General features: G+C 45.4%; 1 protein-coding gene across 3 annotated transcripts in view; it reads right to left on the bottom strand.

The window, feature by feature from the left end:
- The window catches only part of PDZD2 (PDZ domain containing 2), a 468,182-nt gene that overhangs the window by 160,613 nt on the left and 286,218 nt on the right, over positions 1-21,351 (bottom strand). The gene's annotated exons all lie outside the window — the stretch shown is intronic.

Genomic DNA, 21,351 nt, shown 5'->3' with positions numbered 1-21,351 from the left:
CTATCTTCCTTCTATTGCTTCCAAGATTCTGTAATAATAAATCTAGGGGTGGGAGTGGGGGTGAGAAGAAGCCAGCCAGGAACACGTTTTTTTTTTTTGAGGCAGAGTCTCACTCTGTCACCCAGGCTGGAGGGCAGTGGCGCGATCTCAGCTCAGTGCAACCTCCGCCTCCTTGGTTCAAGCGATTCTCCTGCCTCAGCGTCCGAGTAGCTGGGATTACAGGTGCTTGCCACCACTCCCAGCTAATTTTTGTATTTTTAGTAAAGATGGGGTTTCACCATGTTGGCCAGGCTGGTCTTGAACTCCTGACCTCAGGTGATCCACCCTCCTTGACCTCCCAAAGTGCTGGGATTACAGGCATGAGCCACCACACCCAGCCTAAAACAATTTATATACATAAGTGGTTCTCTCACCTACTCCACCCAACCATTCAAAGCTGGGACTGTTACAGAATCACATGACCTCAGAGCCAGAAGTACCCTCCAGGAAGCACAGGCCATTTACATCATATCATTAAATCACATACTTCTTTTATTAGAATTTCTCATATTTCATTTAAGTTTTCTCTTTTTATACCTTATGTCTGCAAATCTGTATGTTGTCTTTAAGCAACTCTATGGAGACCTCATTGGTACTTAAGATCATTAAGGTTAATTATTATACCACAGACTGAGTTCTGTTGTTCTCAAGCTCTATCATTTCCAGGGGAGGAAAAGAAAGCTTTATCTGTTCTAGGGATATCTCTTTGCTGGAACAGTTGCAGAAACTCTTTACAGATATTAAAATCTGTCTGGTTCTTAATCTAGTCTGGAACACAAGGTCGAAAAGCCTGCCATTCTCAAAATGACAAATCTTGGAGCATCTGCACCATCTAGGGCAGCAGCAGAGGTGTATCAAAGACAGCCCTCGCCCCTGAGCAGACAGAAAAACATCCTCTGACTTACATGTCCCAGCTTGCTCGCCCAAACAACTCCAAACTCTGGAGCATAGCTGGAAAGCCGCCACAAAAAGGGCAGAGGGTGTGAAATGATTCACTAATGGGCCATTAGAGCTACTTCAGGAAATTCAGAAGTGATGTACTTCTATGGAAATCCTGATTCCTTCCAAGTAGCCTTTCATTGGGTTATAATAGAATAAAGTATTTCTTCCACCTGTACTGATTCTATTTGGAGCCACTCAGCAGACATGTAAAATCTCTGGAGATAATATATAATAGGGATGATGATAATGAGACCACCCTTAAAGTTTATACAATGCTTGGCACTTTCTTTCCCAAAGCCCTTCACATAGATTGTTCACTTGGCCTTAATTCCCTCTCTCTCCCTCCCCTACTTCTCTCTCTCTTGCTCTCCCCATCCACCACCCCCCACCAACAGACGCATAGACCAGGTCTCACTCTGTCCTCCAGGCTAGAAAGCAGTGGTGCCAACTTGGCTCACTGCAACCTCCACCTCCCAGGTTTAAGCGATTCTCCAGCCTCAACCTCCTGAGTAGCTGGGACCACAGGCTTGTGCCACCACGCCCAGCTAATTTTTGCATTTTTAAAAAATTTTTAAGCTGGTCTTAAATTCCTGGGCTCAAGCTATCTAACTGCCTCGGCCTCCCAAACTGCTGGGATTACAGGAATGAGCCACCACACCTGGCTTATGTTTCATTTGATTTTCGTATCAACTTTGTAAGGGAGGTAGCACAGATAGATTTATCTTTATTTTATAGACGGTGAAGTTGAGGCACTGAAGGATGAAATGGTCTACTGAAGAGGCGGGGCACCTGGGGCATTCCAGGGGCCTGTCAGCTGTGGAAGCATCAGGATGGTTGACGTCACTCAAGTTTTAGTCTAGAACTGAAAAAGGATGCTCGGGTTAAATTTGTTTCTGTACCCTGCATACATGGGTATTTCATCATCGCCATTCTAATGCGACAGCCCAGAAACAAGGCCCCTGGGGCTTAGAATAGCGGATCTCATCAAGAACCAGAGAGTACACATAGAACCTGGTCTTTGTAGACCCCGTAGTTTCCAATGTACCTTTGTATATTGTCCCTCTAAACCATGGGTCAGTCCTGGCACCCTTGATACCAGTTAGCCCGTTCTTTCTCGAGGCCTTAGTTTCCTCATCCATAAAATCAGGGCTCTGGGTCTGGGATAACAGGTCTACAGTGGTGGTTTCCAAATTTGACTGATCAAAAGAACCATCTTGGCCGGACATGGTGGCCCATGCTTGTAATCCCAACACTTTGGGAGGGAGAAGTGAGAGGATCTCTTGAGGCCAGGAGTTCAAAACCAGCCTGGGCAATGCAGTTAATACCCATGTCTCTACAAAAAATATTTTTAAAAACTAGCCGGTGGTGTTGTGTATCTGTACTCGCAGCTACTTGGGAAACCGAGGTGGGAGGATCGCTTGAGCCCAGAAGTTCAAGGTTACAGTGAGCTATCATTGCACCAGTGCACGCCAACCTGGGCAACAGAGCAATACCGTTTCTTAACAAAAAACAAAACAAAACAAAAAGAATAATCTATGGAGCCTTTTCTTTGAAGAAAAAAAGGACTGCTTTGTAAAATGACAGTTGTTCAGTAAAGATTTAGGCAAACAAGTATAAATAAGGGACCTCCTAATCATCTATCACTCACTGGTGGTAGGACAGCAGTGCCATAAAAACATTCTGACATGGCAGGGGGGAGCACAATTCAAGGAATTCCTCTGCTCCCAAGGAATGTTTTACAAATATGACTCTAGACCCCACCCAGACCCGCCAGAGGGCCCAACAATCTGTATTTCCTGAAATGCCTCTCGAGATGTGGTCAGGTTCACACAATAGATTTTGGGAACCAAGAACATAGATAATAGGGACTCTTCCTGCAGAGACTGGTATAAAACAGCATGTTTGGCTGGGCGCAGTGGCTCACGCCTATAATCCCAGAACTTTGGGAGGCCGAGGCAGGCAGAGCACTTGAGGTCAGGAGTTCGAGGCCAGTCTGGCCAACATGGTGAAACCCCATCTCTACTAAAAATGCAAGAATTAACCAGGTGTGGTGGCGCACGCCTGTAGTCCTAGCTACTCAAGAGGTTGAGGCAGGAGAATCCCTTGAACCCAAGAGGCGGAGGTTGCAGTGAGCCAGGATCGTGCCACTGCACTCCAGCCTGGGTGACAGAGGGAGACTCCATCTCAAAAAGAGAAACGAAAACAAATGAAAATAAAACAGCATGTTTGCCAGGGAGAATTCTTCCAGTCATGAGGTGCCACCTGTGCTTCCTCAAGGCTAAGATGAACACTCTTGGGGCTACAGAGAGTTTACCTCAAGAGTAGAAATAGAAAGAGGAAAAAAGAAAGAGTAGGAATAGCAGAAATAGTTAAGGATCACCCTATAATGGCTGTGCACCTGTCCCCATCCTCATGCCCATCTCCTTAAAGACTCTTCCTGGGGGAGGAGGCCCAGGAAGCACATTGATCCAATCCAGGGGAGACGATGTGGTCTCAGGCAGGCAGAGTCTGAAACTATGAAAGCTGCGGCAGAACACCCTAGGGGGTTCCCATAGGGAAGAGAACAAGGGGGAAAAACAGGGTTGGGGAGAGTTTCTCAAGGGAATCTAGTAAAGCCAAACCCAAAGACAGAATTTTGGTGTGGTTCAGCCCTCTACATGAACGGGGATGCTGTATCTAGAATCCTAGAACATTCCTTAAGACATATTCCACATGATGTTCTCATAGTCAACCACCTTTCTCCCCAGAAGATAGGACCAAGATAGCAGAAACAAACAAGAGATGGCAATAACATCTTTGGCCAGTGGAAGAATCCCTCCTTCACTAGGAATCAATAACCTGGCTTTGGACTGCTCAGTGCCAGTCTCCTGGGAATTTGATTAGCATGAGTCAGTTTCCGGGCCGCTGATAACCTCTGATAAACACACAAAATTGGATTTCTGTTTATAAGCGCCACCCTGTGAAGGCACCAGTTGGCCTGTGACATAAGTGGTTTGACCAAGGCCAAAAGCACACCATTAGGGCACAGTTAGTCAGATCTCGGGGTTCTGGAGCTATTAAAGGAGCTGCTTGGGCTGCGGAGGTACAGGGACATTTTTACTCCCTGATACTCTGCCAAAGGACCTTTCTCTAACTTGCAAACGTCCATGAAAATCTTACAAAGATATACAACTTGCATCATCCAATGACACACTTAATAAATCTCCCTTCTGGAAAGAAGAAAGCCATATACACAATCCTCCTGAGCGCAGAGCATCTGGTCCGCACACATGTATGGGATCAGATGGTAATCTGCCCTCTTCTGCACCCAGCAGGGCTGAGGTAATTGGCTCTACGCAAGCAGCTGCTGCGCACGGCTCAGCTCACAGCTCACCTGGTGCACACAGGCCATGAGCCCAGGAAGCGGCCCCTCCAAGGCGCAGCTGCTTCCCAGGGAACGCATACCATGAGAGAGTCACCTGGGGACACACGTGCACATGCTGCCACCCCACCCTCCACCTTGGCAGCCTCTCCCAGAGCCTGAGCTTCCACCTAATTAACACCCCAACAGGGCAGTTACTCTGGGATCTAAAGGAGGCAACATACACACTTGGAAGCAGGCGAAGTCTGTCTTCTGGGATTTTCCCACATTTCCTCTCCTGGAACATCTCTTCCCACAACCACGTGCTGGAATACTTAAGCTACCTACAACTAAGATTTATCAAAATTATAGGAAGTGAGTTTGGAAAACAGAGGTTCTTATCTGAATTGCTGTAGGCTACAGCCTGGCTATTCTGAATTTGTTTGAATTTGTTAGAAAAGCAGAGATCTCAGGCCCCACTCCAGGCCTACAGCATTTTATCAAGATCCCCCAGTCATCTGGGGATAGGCTAGAACATACCACGCTGTCCTGGGCTCTTATTTTTTCCCCAGTAAATGAGGATCTAAGTAAATATCAAATGGTAGCCCTTAAGACAGGGTTCCTTTTCTTCCTTCTCTCATTATTTTGTGCTGTAGACTCTCTGGCTACCTGGTAAAGTTTCAAAAATTATATTTTAAATGTATAAAATGCATAGGATTACAAAGAAAACCAATTATCTGGAAAAACAATACCCTAAATATTTAAAGATTTGTAATGTAGTAACCTGCATGTGCTTCTTACACTGAATTCGAAGATCTAGCAACACAGTTGCTAAGCAGACTAGCTGACATATTCTCAAAGTAGTAATGAGTGTAGATGACATTGGGATTTATCTGGTACAAATAATGAATATCATTTGTGCTGGTGACAAAGACATAAGGATTGCTAATACTACTATCCTTTGTTGCCTACATCCATTATTGAAGGAAATACTACATTTGAGCTACAGTTCAGTTTTCTTCCCTTCTAGGTTCACAGTCCCTCTGAAATCTACTAATAGAATCCAGGTTAAGATAGAGAGATGCTTAAAGATCCTTGCAAAAGGAATAAAGAGAGTGTTGTGCCCTATATCTGTCTGTCTCTCTGATTTAGTTTGAGGACAAGCTGGTCAAATCACTTCCTTCTCTGATAGCGACTGCATTTGCCTCGTCGGCTTCTTTGTGTCTTGTGGCTTCTACATAGCTAAACACGCAAGTGTTTAATAAGTCCTTTGGATTAAACCCTCTAGGTTGGGTTCTAAATATTTCTGAAGCAGAAATATTACATTCCGAATGTACATTCCCATGTTACATTCTGAATACCATTACACAGGGTAACTAAAATAACCCTGCTTTTTAGGATGCGCCTTCTTCATCTGGATGGGTCCTACCATACAAATGTGGATTTAATACAAACTACTAATGCTGAGTTCTGAACGGTTCCCCCAGCTCTGCCAGAGTGCCTAGGGCAGGCTTCTGTCTCCTGGATCATAAGCACCTTTTCAGGGTAGTTTTCTTGCCAAGAATAAGCAACACTTCCCACAGCCGTGTCAACTGTGGTTCTCAAAATAAGATCCATTTTCAAGAAAAGCCAAAATCGATTTTGTCTCTGATTTTTTTTTTTTTTTTTGAGACACAGTCTTGCTCTGTCGCCCAGGCTGGAGTGCAGTGGCACAATCTCGACTCACTGCAACCACCGCCTCCCATGTTCAAGAGATTCTCCTGCCTCAGCCTCAGGAGTAGTTGGGATTACAGGCGCGTGCCACCATGCCCAGATGATTTTTGTATTTTTGGTAGAGACTGGATTTCACCACGTTGGCCAGGCTGGTCTCGAACTCCTGACCTCAGGTGATCCACCTGCCTTGGGCTCCCGAAGTGCTGCAATTATAGGCGTGAGTCACCGTGCCCGGCCTTGTCTCTGAATTTCAAAACTACACATCCAAAGCATCTTAGACTGTTCTGCAGGCTGTTTTCCCCTCACATCAACCCAAGTGCCATGAAAGCAAAATGGAACCGAGCACATCAACCTTGGGGAGTTCATCTGACACTGGTTTGAACTCTCACCGAAAAGTTGTTAGGACACCATGAGGCATTTCTCCAACAAAAACAAACCATGTGAGTGTGTTTGGACCACATATTTACAAAAGAGAAGGCAGACCTACAAACTGAGACGCAGTCTTACATAAAGAGTTTTGTTTGGCCGGGTGCAGTGGCTCACGCCTATAATCTCAGTACGTCGGGAAGCTGAGGTGGGAGGATCACTTGAGCTCAGGCGTTCAAGGTTACAGCAAGTTAGGATCGAACCACTGCATGCCAGTTTGGGCAATAGAGTGAAACTTTGTATCTTTTAAAAAAAGTTTTGCTCAAAAAGAGCCATGTTTCCAGGTCCATGTGAGTACCATGAAATAATTACATTTCTCCCTCCCTGATACACACACGCCCATACGCACACAAAGGATAGCACTCACACTTAGCTTCTCTTCGTCTAGGTTTGGTCACCTGAAAAATACATCTCTAAACCTTGCAGTCTGAACATTCTACGACTAGTCAGTTGCACTATCATCTTGACCTAGTTCTCCACCTATCCTGGTTCCAGGGCTAATCATGCAAGATACGGCCATAAAAAAGAAAATAGGTTGAAAGCAGAGGAAACCTCACAGATTTCAGTCAATCTGTGGATAACAAGAGTCTATCATAGTAAATCACATCAGAGTAAAAACAATTTTAAAAATCAGTGCTATATCATTCACTGTGATGTGGCCTAGAATAGCGACTAACTTGCAAGGTTTGAGATCCTGGCTTCAAGACTGCTTGGGTTTTAGAGTGACCCAGAGGTTGTTTCTGGAGTAGATGAAGAACCCACAGAATTAAAAAACAAAACACATACTAAAACCGATAGCAGATTCTACCCCCATTTTGAAATCCCAGTGGCAACAAATGTAATGAATGAAGCCACCAGAGACTATAGTGAAGACTGTTTCTTCTACTGAAATGGCTGAATCCGTTCACTTTTAAGATGAGAAGTTAAATTTCTATTACCCTAACAAACTCGTTACAAATGTCAAATTAGACACAGGCATAAGAGCATCTAATGTCTCAGCAGTATGAAAACAGCAGGATTTTCATCACACAAAGTTTGGATGGGCCAGTGGGACCCCAATAACATCCTCAAACACCAAGTTGTCCCCAAGTACGGACATTTCACAGCTTCAGCATTTCATTCTAACAATCTTTGACTCACTTGAGGGATAAACTGAAGTCAAGCAAGTTCTAGCCTGTAAAACAGATTGTGCAAAGGACGTAGCTTTACAAATCCAAACTGCATCCTTTATTTTTGCCACCTTCTTTCCTGCAGCACTTAGATGTAATTTTCTGTTTCCCCTCCAGGTCTTTATTGCTCCCCTGCCAAAACTGTCTTGCATCTGTTACAATAAAATACCTGTGATGTTTTCCAAAGCCAGCAGCTTACTGCCAAAAGTTAAGCCTCTATCCCATGGGCAGTCGTCTGGGAACTGAAGTCAAAGTGTTGCAAACTCATGGCGAAGGTGGAATTTGGCAAGTCAAAGATGGGGCTCCTTGGAAAGCAGATCCTCCTCTTGCTGGTGAAAGTGGCCAGCAAGAGAAAATATGAACACTTTTGCCAAAGGGGCAGAAATGTTGTTGGTGCAAAAGGCAAGAGCGAAAGGTTGCTATTCCATTAAGAGCACCATGATGAATTCTGGGATTCGTGCCATTCAAATGAAGACCAGCTCTGCTACCCTTGGATCTCCTGCCACTCAGCTCATGGCTTGTGGTCTTCTATTTCTGTTATGATTTGTGTGGAAATCTAAATTGTTCACTGCAGAACCACTTTTTTTTTGGGGGGGGGACATGGGGATGGGAAGGAGAGTTTGTAAGAATTTTAAGTTTTTGTTTTAAGGGCAAGCCTTGGAAAAACACAACACATAAACACAAGAACATTTATCTGCCCTTCACTGGGAGTCATCTGCACTGATGTTCTGCCCCTGCGGTCTCAGGCATCTCACTGAAATAGAGACTTTTTACCAAACGGATTCTCAAGGGCCACTTCGTGCCTTCCTCAGACTCACCTTACTCTGCCAATTTCCAACTTGGTTTCCATCTTCTAATTTGGAAAGTGTTGAAATGAGAAAGGCAAAGAGATGGTCTGAGTGTATGTGGCTTTAGGCTACCTGACAACCTCCAAACCTCAAAATTACCAAAAATACAGACTATAGGGTGATCCTTCTCTTCAACCAATGAGTCACTTTTGGTCCCTTTAAGGACCAAGTTCCTCTGCTGCATGTAAAATATAGTTGGGTTGATTCTACAGGAAGAGATCCTGAAAGAAAGGGAAGGCAGATCTAGAGTCCCAAGTCAACAACTGTCATGGCCTGACTCGTGGTACAGGGACCTCATGATGCAGGGCTGACGATGTGCCCTGCTGAGGCCATCTGTGGAGTCACAGTGTGGCTATCCAGTGAGGCACCCCTGCGCTTAACAAAGGCAATCTGGGCAGATGGGCCTACAAGGGACAGCAAAGACAACAGAAGAAGTCACAAAGGGGTATGCCCTGCTACAAGGAACAGTTGCCGTGTCCATGGAGGGAGAATGTTGCTATCTTGTTCCCCGGTCACCAAGGAAAGGCAGGGCTCCAGTCGGGATCTCCATGGCATGAGGGACCTTGTGCTCCACCCCCAGTGCCACCGCAGGTAATGTGAAGAACTCATGTTTGGAAGTGAGACTATATCACCTACAAAAGCTCTTAAGAGGGGCACAGCTTGTATGTAAACACAAAGCCACAGAAAGGGATCCCCTGCTGGCCACTGAGCCACGAAATTATTGATTCCCTTTTATAGACATGGTCACAAGTTTTCTTGAATTCAGAATCATAACTTCTATTTTGTCTGGCTGTTCCTCTCCTCTAGGTTTACACGCTTTGTGCATATACGCAGACATCTGGCTTGGTCTTTGATTCTATTCACCATCAGGAAAAAAAATGATAAATAGATGTCCAATTCCAGCCTTGTTTCCATAGCCAAAGGGAGATGACAGATGCTTCAGCTTTGGGCTGGACACTCAGCCCTCACAACACTGTACAGATGAGTTGGCTTGTTAAGGGCTGCTCATGGCTTGCACGCCAAAGTGATTAGACTTCGGTGGTTTCTGTCTCTTTAGGAGCCAGCTTGGTTGCATGGCTCAGAAGCAAAAAGGTCCCACGTGCTACTGTGTGGTACCAAGTAGTTTTAGAATTCTGACACACACTGCCTACCCATGCAGAGGAAGAGGTTACTCACCCTCCAGCCTGAGCCTTCTGGGAACCCAAAGCCAACCCTTCACCCCACAGCCCGCCTCACTGCATCTGGCCACACAGCACCACTCCTTCTTGGGCAAGCCTAATACATTCTCTCACGTGCTGATTCCTAACTGTCCCTTGGCCTAGGGAGTCCAGACCTCAGTCTGGTTGGTTTCCAGTTGAGTTTCAGCAGTTACGCAAATCAGGTTTCTGACTGTGTCTGAAATTCCAGTGCATACAGGAACAGCAGGTTGCTTAATCTCTAAATTCAGAGCCAACCCCTTTTCTAAACACGAAAGTGCTGCCCAGCTCCCATGGTAGATTAAAGGACCCACCCCTCCCAGCTCTGACAACCTGGCTCATCAAGTGTACAGGCGCCATCTTGTTTTCCAGGCCCTACCTCCTGCGGGGCGCCATACTTTTCATATTTTCATCCTTCCTCACTTGTTTTGTCAAACTGGGCCCCACCCCCATTCTTCTCCACTGACAACATCCAATTTCCAAATATAGGAGGAAAGATGGTTGAAATGTCCCGGTAGTAAACAACAATCTCCTGTGAGATGCTTTCCTGTGTTTCTGCAATGGACAAAAAGCTACTTACACAAGACGGTCCATATCGAGGCCTGAAGTTTCGATACAAGTTAAACGTGAATAAGGTCACCAGATTTTCCTCTTCCTTTATTAGAAATGACATTAACAATGAAATACTGTGTGGGTAGAGGAGCACTGCATGTTCAGAGGTAAGGTTGGAGGGCCTACAGTAAACTTTCTTAGAGGGCAATAAAGAAACATTGTTCTAAATATGAGAAAACATGGTATTCAGCTGTCTTTTTTTATAATTACAAAAAACATCTTTTTTTTTCCAAAGTGGCAACACCAAATGCTCTCAGATTGTGGAAGTCTAGCCAGCATTCCGTATGCAAAAGAGAAAGAAGTGAATGACTCGTGTGAATTAGTGTGAATTAGCAGAGTTTTGGTTCCCACTGGGTTCTTCCAGTAGGGCACACAGTCAATACATGGCTGGACTCATAGGTGTCTTCTCCAGCAGGTCCATAAACCAGGAAACAGGGTGAAAATCCAACCACAGGCACATAGTTCATCTAATATTTCTTTACTATTGTTGGGACCCTGCAGAAAAGCTTCAACTTCCTAACTCCTGAATCTACCCATTTGGAGGCGATAGCACAATACAGACTAAGAAACTAAAATCAGTTTCCCAAACAAGAGCCCATTCAAATTGCTGAGGGCTTAATTTGCTGCATCAACCCACTGATCACACTATTCACCAATGACATTAAAAAATCAGCAGGTCAAGGTGGGGTGCTGGGAGCAGTGGCTCACGCTTGTAATCCTAGCACTTTGGGAGGCCGAGGTGGGCGGATCACTTAAGGTCAAAAGTTTGACACCAATCTGGCCAACATGGTGAAACTCTGTCTCTAAATGGGGGCGGAAATCAACAGACCAACCAGCGAACCAGCAAATGTTTTTTTCTAAAGATCAGATAGGCTTTGTGGGTCACTATCTCTGTCTTATATTCTTCTTTGTTTCTTCAACTCTTTAAAACATAAAACACATTCTTAGCTCCCAGGCCATATAAAAACAGGCTAGGGCAGTCTGGATTTGCCTAAGGGCCATAGCTTGCCGAACACCGCTTCCAGCAGGAACCCTGGGAAGGAACCTGTCCCCAACACAGCTTCTAAGTCACTGCAGATAGCACCTGGGACAGATCAGTCTGAAGGATGGGAGACAAAGGGGACACACACAACAGGTGAACAGTAGGCAAGAAAGGACAAGAGTTGGGGTGGCGATGGTAGGAACATGGGGTGAAAAAGTTTCCTAAAAGACCACAGGAGGTGCTGTTCCTCCTCCCATAGAAGGCTAGCTGTGTAATGCTGAGAAATCACACGGAAAGAGAGACTAGCAATGATGTGTGGGCTTGCTTGACTAAACACAGCCATCCCCCAGCCCTCCAGGACTAAAATGCAAAGCCACAAAACGTGGCCACCACGGCAGGATGCCGCCAGCCAGGCAGTAAGCAGTAACCCAAGCAGCTCCCACTTTTGCCTTTTCAGACACACCCCTGTGGCTACGGGGCATTCTCCAAACCTCAACGCAAAGAGTTCCAGGATTCAGGCTGGGCTATTCTACCGAAACGAAGTTCTCCACCTACCTCTGACGTTCTTCTCAGGCTGACCACACGTACCATTTCTATCCAACCTACTCCATGTTAGCCCAATCCCCCAACACTCTGGCCACTTCATTAGTGGGGGAAAACATGTCAGATCATCCGAGTGCCCAGGAGAAGCAAGGCCTAGAAATGATTCAGAACCTGGGGCTGGAGATGATCTTTATTCTGTTCTACTTCTCTTATCACAAGCCCCAAACCTTGACAACGGAAGGAACACCCTGAGACTCGGCTACAATCACGGGAATCAAAAATCAGTTTTAAAATTATCCTTGCATGTGGCTGCCACCCATGGTCCTCCCCATTTATTTTCTACTTCTGAGTGTGAAACGTCACTGTGACAGTTTCCAACCCTCTGCACTCCCCCCCACTCCATGACAAATATTCAGGATTCACACTTCACTTTCACACTGCTTTCCATCCCCTGACTTAGAAGCCGAGCAGAGGCAGCCTGCCTTAATGGAGAAAACATTAGTGCATTCGGGCTTCACTCTGGATCCCAGTCAATTTCTGGATATTTCACAGCTGTTATACATCCACCTCCTTTCTTACAAAAGCCAGCAAAAATTAGTGAGCACCTCGTTGGCTCTGAAATACGAAAATAGAGCCACATTCAAGCCTGAAAATCAGTTTCTGGTTGACTCCTTTCAAAGTATTTGTTCTAAAACACAGTGTCTGCAGTTCATTTGTCATCTGCCAATTTTTAAATGAGTTTAAATTAAAAAAGCTTCAATGCTGCATCCTTTTTTTTTTTTTTTTTTTTTTTAAGCAACTCTCAGAATAAAACTGTCATTTGGTCATCACACTAGTAACTGAGAAAACTCTTGCTTGGGCAGATACCAGCACAATTCAAGCTGAGTCTTTTATGTTATTATTACCTGCTCATCTCTCATATAATTAAAAAATAATAAACCCTCGGAAGACCTGTAAGTTGTGTTCAGAGAGAAAATGTGATTCTCTTTACTGCTCAGGTCTCCCGTCCTACCTGCTTTATGAGCTGGTCAGGTGAGCGTGCTCTACTGTGCTTCAGCAGCCTCTGCAATGGGACAGACTCCAAAGTTGGTTGTGCTTCATTTCCCTTCTCCATTCAGGTCTTTAAAGTCCTGGGTTATTAACTATCAACAAAAATACAAGCTGCACCATGCGTGCTCCAACTTCCTGCCAGCTCCCCATGCTCTGTGGAGCTAAGGAGCAGATTCTCTCTTTCTCTCTCCTCCCAGCTTCACCTCCTGAGCTCCAGAGCCCCACCCACCCACAGCACTCAGATCATTTTTCATTTATGAGTGCATCCAGCCACGCTGTGTTTGTAAGAGAATGAGCCAATCCTTGCCCTGCCAGTGTATTGGAACCAGGCTGCTATAAACGGTTCTAATTTTCCAGGAGTATGGGGGGAAATCATATCCCAGCAAACATCACGCATGGCTTCCTCCTGCAGGTATCTGCAGATCAGCTCTTCCATCACCAAAGGACGCACACTTGGCCACAGACCACAGCTGCTTCACTCTACAGACTGCCGGGGAGGTGGACTGAAGATTTCAGGCAGGAAAAAACCAAAATATTATCAAAATGTGTACTTCAAATAACTAAAAATGTGAAGCTAGGATGATCAGTGAAGAAACTTTCCACTCAGTGACCTGATATTTCACAATAAATTTAATCTGTCTTGCACTTATTAAAGGGTCAGATTTTTTTTTAATTGCATTCAAATGCAAACAAAAATCAAGGGGTTAAATTATTTTATAAAGAAGTCTGTTGGGAAATAAAAGCCATTTGTCTTGATGACACCAAATTTACAACTTTTCTACTCCAACTAAGCTTCCAACTTTTATTGTAGACAAGTACTAGCAAAACCAGAAATTATCAGTCAGCCCTTGAGGTGCTGAGAACATCCTCAACTTTTAAACACAGTATGATTTTTCTAAGGTTTTATCAGGAAATAGAATGTTAAAAAATAGGCTTCCCTAAACCAACACACACATATAGTGGTTTCTATTATGTGTAAAATTTGCCTTGTTTTACAGCTGAAGCAAAAGGGGTCTTTCATGATCCAACAGCCAGAGACAAAGATTCCAGAAACCTTTGGTGTAGGTATAAAAATGTACATGCGCAACTTAAATGGGAATGACATTTTATTATTCCAGTACTCACAAGGTCCTTTGTTAGCTATACTTGTAAGGAACAAAATAGGAGCAAACATCCTCTGTTTACTTCTAGCAGCCATTCTATTTTCTTTCTTTTTTGAGACAGGGTCTGGCTCTGTTGCCCAGGCGGGAGTGCAGTAGAGTAATCTCTGCCCACTGCAACCTCCATATTCCGGGTTCAAGAGATTCTCCTGCCTCAACCTCCTGGAGTAGCTGGGATTACAGGCGCCCGCCACCATGCCTGGATATTTTTTGTATTTTTAGTAGAGATGGAGTTTCACCATGTTGGTCAAGCTGATCTCGAACTCCTGGTCTCAAGTGATCTGCCCATCTCGGCCTCCCAAAGTTCTGGGATTACAGGTGTGAACCACTACTGCTGGCCAGATTTTTGGTGTTTTTTAGTATATTCATTTATTTTAGAGTTTTATCCAGTATAAATTTTTCCCCTAGGAGCCTTGTATTGACATAACCTAATTCCAGTCACAGTGAGAAATTTTTGAAATTGCTTCTAAATTTTCCATATATTAAAAAACTGGTGGTCTAGTATCTGGACTTGTCTTTTTTTTTTTTTTTTTTTAATTAGATGGTTAAAATGTCTCCTAAACAGAAAATGCTATACATTTTCTCATGTGCTCCAAATGGGTTCTAGTCATCCCAATACCCTAACACATTCTTGAAAACAAAAACAGGATCCACCTTTTACTGATGAGATAAAGAAGACACAAAGTCACTGGTATATATGATGTTTCCTTGGTGTGGCAGAGAAAGAACTAATGGGAGGATTAGTTCCCAGTCTCCAAACACCAGCAGGGAGCCCCAGGCAAGTCCACATTTTTTATGTGCACTCAAGAGGCCTGAAAGTTGATCGTGTGGGTAACTTCCTGGAACTCACCTTCCTAGTTTGGGGAAGCGTGGACTCCTGCTCACAGTTCAAGCTATGGAGAAAGAAGTCTGCTCTTTAGTTTTTTTCCTTTTTAAAGAAGTGAGGGAAAAAGATTAAAATTGTCTTGACCTGTGACCAAACTGCAGTCCTAACAAGAGGTAAAATTTGCCTATAAAATATTCTTGACAGTATTAGTTGGTGACATCTGCCAAAAATCTATGGTAAAACCAGTTATCCCGCCTCTCTTTGTCCCATTCTCTCAACAAAGGGTGGATAATATATAACATATAGTTTTGCTTTAAGGGGAATTACTGCTACATTTACTCCCAAAACGAGCCACGTAGCATGTGCCAGAATTCAGCAAGTACACAAGCCACCTAACCGCCCCAAGTTTCTGGGAAGCTGAATCGCATTATCCATGACAGGCATCTGGGGCTCTGCCTTCTTCATGTCCACCTTGGTTCCTTGGTCACTGGGTTTAGGAGACCACTGTGCACTCACTGTCCATCATCTGGGAGGGACCCTGAAGATCACTGAGTTCTACTTTCTCATTGTGTTCGTGTGGAAACAGAGGCCCACAGGAACACAAGGAAGCTTTGCAACATCACAGGGCACATTAGTGGAAGTACTGAGGTTAGAACGTAAATCTTCCTGATTCAAACTCTAGGATGGTGCCAAGTGGACAAGGTGTGGATCTTTGTAGGCAGGGGCTCAGTAATGGCTGTCCAGCTGGTCACAAAGCCCAGCCTAAGGACACACCTAAGATTCTCCCAGTAGCTAAAACAGAAAGGTAACAAAGAAGGCAATCCCAGAAATGCCCAGCAGGAGTCAATCATACAGCAAAAGCCAAGGGACACCCCGGGTATAAACCCAAGAACCGAAAGCAGACACACGAATGGATATTCACACCCTCGATATTTGTAGAAGCACTGTTCACACAATAACCAAAAGGTGGAAGCCATCTAAGCATCCACTGATGGATGAATGGATACAGAAAATGTGATACATATGTACTATGGAACACTATTCAGCCGTAAAAAGGAAGGAAATTCTGACACATGCTACTACTTGGATGAGTTGTGAAAAGACACTATGCTGGCCAGGCGCAGTGGCTCATGCCTGTAATCCTAGCCCTTTGGGAGACCGAGGTGGGTGGATCACTTGAGGTCAGGAGTTCGAGACCAGCCTGGCCAACATGGTGAAACCCCGTCTCTACTAAAAATACAAAAATTAGCCAGGCGTGGTGGCACACACGTGTAATCCCAGCTACTCGGGAGGATGAGGCATGAGAATCGCTTGAACCCTGGAGGCAGAGGTTGCAGTGAGCCGAGAGTGCGCCATAGCACTCCAGCCTGGGCAGTGAGAGCAAAACTCTGTCTTAAAAAAAAGAAAAAAAAAAAAAGACACTATGCTAAGTGAAATAAGCCAGTTATAAAAGGACAAACCCTGTATGATTTTAATCATATGAGGCACTCAGAATAGTAAAATTCACAGAGACAGAAAGTAGAATGGTGGTTGCCAGGGGCTGGAGAGAGGAGGAATGGGAAGTTACTGCTTAATGGATCCAGAGGTTCAGTTTTGCAAGAGGAAAGGCCTTCTGGAGATGGATAGTGGTGATGGTTACACAACAGTGTGAATGTACTTAATGCCACAAAACTATACATTTAAATTTATTAAAATGAGAGCTTTTATATTAAGCATGTGAAGTCAGTGGAGCCTGGATTTTCTTTCTTTCTTTTTTTTTTTTTTTGAGGTAGGGTCTTGCTCTGTCGCCCAGGCTGGAGTGCAGTGGTGCAATCTTGGCTCACTGCAGCCTCTGCCTCCTGGGTTCCGGCGATTCTCCTGCCTCAGCCTCCTGGGTAGCTGGGATACAGGCACACGCCACCACACCCAGCTAATTTTTGTATATGTAGCAGAGACGGGGTTTCACGATGTTGGCCAGGCTGGTCTTGAACTCCTGACCTCAGGTGATCTGCCTGCCTCGGCCTCCCAAAGTATTAGGCTTACAGGCATGAGCCACTGCACCCGGTTGGGTTTTCTTTACATTTTCCCATTGGCCAGTTCTATGGCTATCATGCTTCATATGCTTGATGTTACAAAATGAAAAGACCATAAAATGCAATTCATAAATGGTCTTGAAAACAACAGGAAGCACTAACATTTCCTTCTCCCCTTTTCCCATCCCCCAGTCAAAAATCACACACAGAAAGTTATGAAAGCAAACAAGGTTTGTTTTCCTGCCCCTTGATGGGAGATGATAATGTCAGTGCTGATGGGGAACACCCTGCCGATTGTGCAAGCGGGGAGGACCTTGGCCTACAAATTTGGGGAAGCAGCTCCCTGCCAACTTCTGCCATTAATGGAGAGGGTTCAGAATCACACCCGAGAAAGCTCCGTGCGGCTGTGGCCCACTCCTCCGCTCCCATCCAGCTCTCCTGGAGTTCACACACCCTCAACTCACACAACGCTGGCAGCATACACTGACACCATCATGCTCTGGGGCCTTCATCGTATACAGATCTGTTTCTTAGCTGTCAAATCTGTCCCATGAGCCATAAGCCTCTAGTGGACAAAGCTGCCTCCAGCTCTCTGGCCCCCTCTTTTCAGTCTCATTCCTCCCGCCAGGCCAGGGTGGGCCTTGGAGGGGCACCAGCTTCTTCCTTTGTTCTTCCCTCCTGTCACCTGGATTATCCCCTCTACTTCCGTAGCTACAGCAACCAAGTAAGAGCCACCAGCTCCTCAATCTCCATCTCTCTTCTGAGCTCAGATGCTCACCTCCTGCCCAGTTGCAGCTGGGTGTCCTGTAGCCACCTCAAACTCAGCCTGCCCTAAAAAACCCACTATGCGGCCAGGTGCAGCGCCTCACGCCTGTAATCCCAGTACTTTGGGAGGCCAAGGCAGGTGGATCATTTGATGTCAGGAGTTCGAAACCAGATTGGCCAACATGGTGAAACCCCGTCTCTACTAAAAATACAAAAATTAGCCAGGTGTAGTGGTGTACGCCTGTCATCCCAGCTACTCAGGAGGCTGAGGCAGGTGGATCACTTGATGTCAGGCGTTCGAAACCAGCCTGGTCAACATGGTGAAACTGTCTCTACTAAAAATACAAAAATTAGCCAGGTGTGGTGGTACGTGCCTATAATCCCAGCTACTCAGGAGGCTGAGACAGGAGAATTGCTTGAACCCAGGAGGCAGAGGTTGCAGTGAGCTGAGATCGCACCACTATACCCCAGCCTGGGCAAAAGAGTGAGACCCTGTCTCAAATAAACAATCCCATTATGATCTCCCTCAGACAGGTTCCCCCTCCTGTATCTCCTCTTCCAACTCATGCCAATTCCCTGTCACTGAAGCACAACTGAGTCGCCCTTGGCTCCTCTCTCCCCTCCACCCTTGCTAGTAGGTCCTGTCAACTCCACTTCTTCAGTCTCTCTCACTCCTGACCTCAAGTGATCCACTAGCCTTGGCCTCCCAAAGTACTGGGATTACAGGCCTGAGCCACCGCGTCCGGCGGCATAGTGGGTTTTTTAGGGCATGCCAAGTTTGAGGTCCCCTTCTGCTGCATCGAGTCACACCTTAGAGCCTTGACTCTAGACTACTCTCACCTCCTCAGTTGTCTACCCCTCCAGTATATCCTGCACACAGAGGTATCCAGTGGCAAATACGTAACATCTGCTTGAAACACTCATATAATTTCTCATTGTCCAAAGGATAACGCCTAAACACCTTGATGCGTATTTGAGACCATTCTTCGTCTATGCCTGTGTTATTCAGGCTTTTGTGTCACTATAAGGAAATACCTGGCCGGACATGGTGGCTCACGCCTGTAATCCCAGCACTTTGGGAGGCCGAGGTGGGCGGATCACGAGGTCAGGAGATCGAGACCATCCTGGCTAACATGGTGAAACCCCGTGAAACTCTACTAAAAATACAAAAAAATTAGCCGGGCGTGGTGTAGTCCCAGCTACTTGGGAGACTGAGGCAGGAGAATGGCATGAACCCAGGAGGCGGAGTTTGCAGTGAGCGGAGATCACGCCACTGCACTCCAGCCTGGGTGACAGAGCAAGACTCCATCTCAAACAAAACAGAACAAAACAAAACAAAACAAAAACAAAAAGAAATATCTGAGACTGGGTAACGTATAAAGAGGTTTAATTGGCACACTGTTCTGCAGGCTGTACAGGAAGCATGGTACCCGCACCTGCCTGGCTTCTGGGGAGGCCTCAGGATGCTTTTACTCATGGCAGAAGGCAAAAAGAGAACAGAAGCAGGCACTTCACATGGCACGAGAAGAGCTAGAGGGGAGAGGTCCCAGACCTTTGCACAACCTGATCTTGCATTAACTGAGCAAGAACTCACTTATCACCAATGCGTTGGTGCTCAGCCATTCATGGGGGATCCTCCCCCATGATCCAGTCACCTCCTACCAGTACCAGGCCCCAGCCCCCAATGTTGGAAATCACATTTCAACAGGAGACTTGGAGGGGACAAACATGCAAACTATATCAATGCCCGCATCATGAAACCCACAGATAGTCATGCTAGCCGCTGCTTTTTTTTTTTTTTTTTTTTTGAGACGGAGTTTTGTTCTTGTTGCCCAGGCTATAGTGCAGTGGTGAGATCTTGACTCATCGCAACCTACCAGCGATTCTCCTGCCTCAGCCTCCCGAGTAGCTGGGATTACAGATGTCCAGCACCACACCCGGCTGATTTTTTTGTATTTTCTGTAGAGACGGGGTTTCACTATGTTGGCCAGGCTGGTCTCAAACTCCTGACCTCAGGTGATCCACCTGCCTCGGCCTCCCACAGAGCTGGGATTACAGGCGTGAGCCACTGCGCCTGGCCTTCCACTGCTCTTTTTCATGTATCTGTGCTTTCACATATGCCAGTGGTTCTCAACTGAGGAAGATGTTACCCCACAGGAGACATTTAGCACTGTCTGCAGATGTTTTAAACTGTCACAGCTAGGATGGGTGGGGCATTGCTGCTGGCATCTAGTGGCGGAGGTCAGAGATGCAGCTAAACATTTGATGACATGCAAGACGGTCCTCCCACAAAGAATGATCTGTAGCACACACCGTGACTCAGGTTCTTAGAAGGTTACACTGCATTTATTATTACCACGATTGCTTTCATTCTATAGGCTGCAAGCATAAATGCTGACAGGGTGTAGAAAATTAAAAGAATCAGAGAAGCAGGTTAGACAAAATCAACAGGAGACGCTGAGTCTGGAGCCAACATGCCCTTTCTAAAGCATTCAGATTCAAAACTCCACGACGCTGAGCAGAGCCATGCAGCAGGTGGATGGGTCACAGCTTCTACGAGGCTCCCAAGCAAGGGTGGCGGACAGTTTGTCTCTGGTACTTATTTCATTGCAAGTATGGATCAATATTTATTGAAAAGTTCCCTCTTAAATCTCCTTTCAGAGCCCAGCATACTCCTAAGTTCTATTAAGTAAATGGAAAAATAGGGCAAAACTCTCAACTTAGATCCTTAATATTCCCTCTTACATCTCCTTTCAGACTCCAGCATACTTCTAAGTTCTGGTAAGTAAATGGAAAAATAGGGCAAAACTCTTAACTCAGATCCTTAATACAGTTTCCCTGTGCTTCTGAATTTTCTTTTCAAGGGTTCTTTTCTTGGCCGGGCATGGTGGCTCAGGCCTGTAATCCCAACACTTTGGGAAGTCGAGGTGGGTGGATCATCTGGGGTCAGGAGTTCAAGACCAGCTTGGCCAACATGGCGAAACCCCATCTCTACTAAAAATACAAAAATTAGCCAGGTGTGGTGGCACATGCCTGTAATCCCAGCTACTCGGGAGTCTGAGGCAGGAGAACCCCTTGAACCTGGGAGGCAGAGGTTGCAGTGAGCCAAGATTGAGCCATTGCACTCCAGCCTGGATGACAGAGCAAGACTCTGACTCAAAAAAAAAAAAAAAAAAGTCTTTATTCTTTGTCATTTTTCTAATGAGCTTAATCTAGTTTTTCCAAAAATATATTCTATATTTTGGGAAATGCTCTATGAAAGAAGGAGATGCTCTATGAAAGAATGCTCCTTAACTCTGTGGTTAAATGGGTTTGAGAAGTGTTTACCAGCACCTGGAAAGGCCAAGGCAGGTGGATCACCTGAGGTCAGCAGAAGTGTTTACTAGCTGTTCCTTTAACTGGTGTGACCAAATCTTACTTTATCAAATGGTTCCCAGCCCCATCTTTTTATAGTGAAACATTTTAATATTTAGGGAAGCAGCGCTTTAAAGACTTTGTGCAACACTCAAGCACTCTCCTTGGCTGTCTGATTTGCACTCCCCTTCAGCAGAGGACCATCTCAGTTTAAACTTCCATTTGTGTGCAGAGAAGTCCCAGCTCACCCTAACTCAGTCCCCATCCCTCAGGCAGAGACCTCTTCTCTCCTCTTCACATATTCTCAGCCTCGTGTCTGGTCTCCTCATCTCAGTGATAGGCATACTGAAATGGCCTGGTTTTCTTCAGGAAGG

This window comes from Pongo pygmaeus, chromosome 4 (assembly GCF_028885625.2).
Source record: "Pongo pygmaeus isolate AG05252 chromosome 4, NHGRI_mPonPyg2-v2.0_pri, whole genome shotgun sequence".
NCBI lineage: Eukaryota > Metazoa > Chordata > Mammalia > Primates > Hominidae > Pongo > Pongo pygmaeus.
This window is presented reverse-complemented; position numbering and strand designations above follow the sequence as displayed.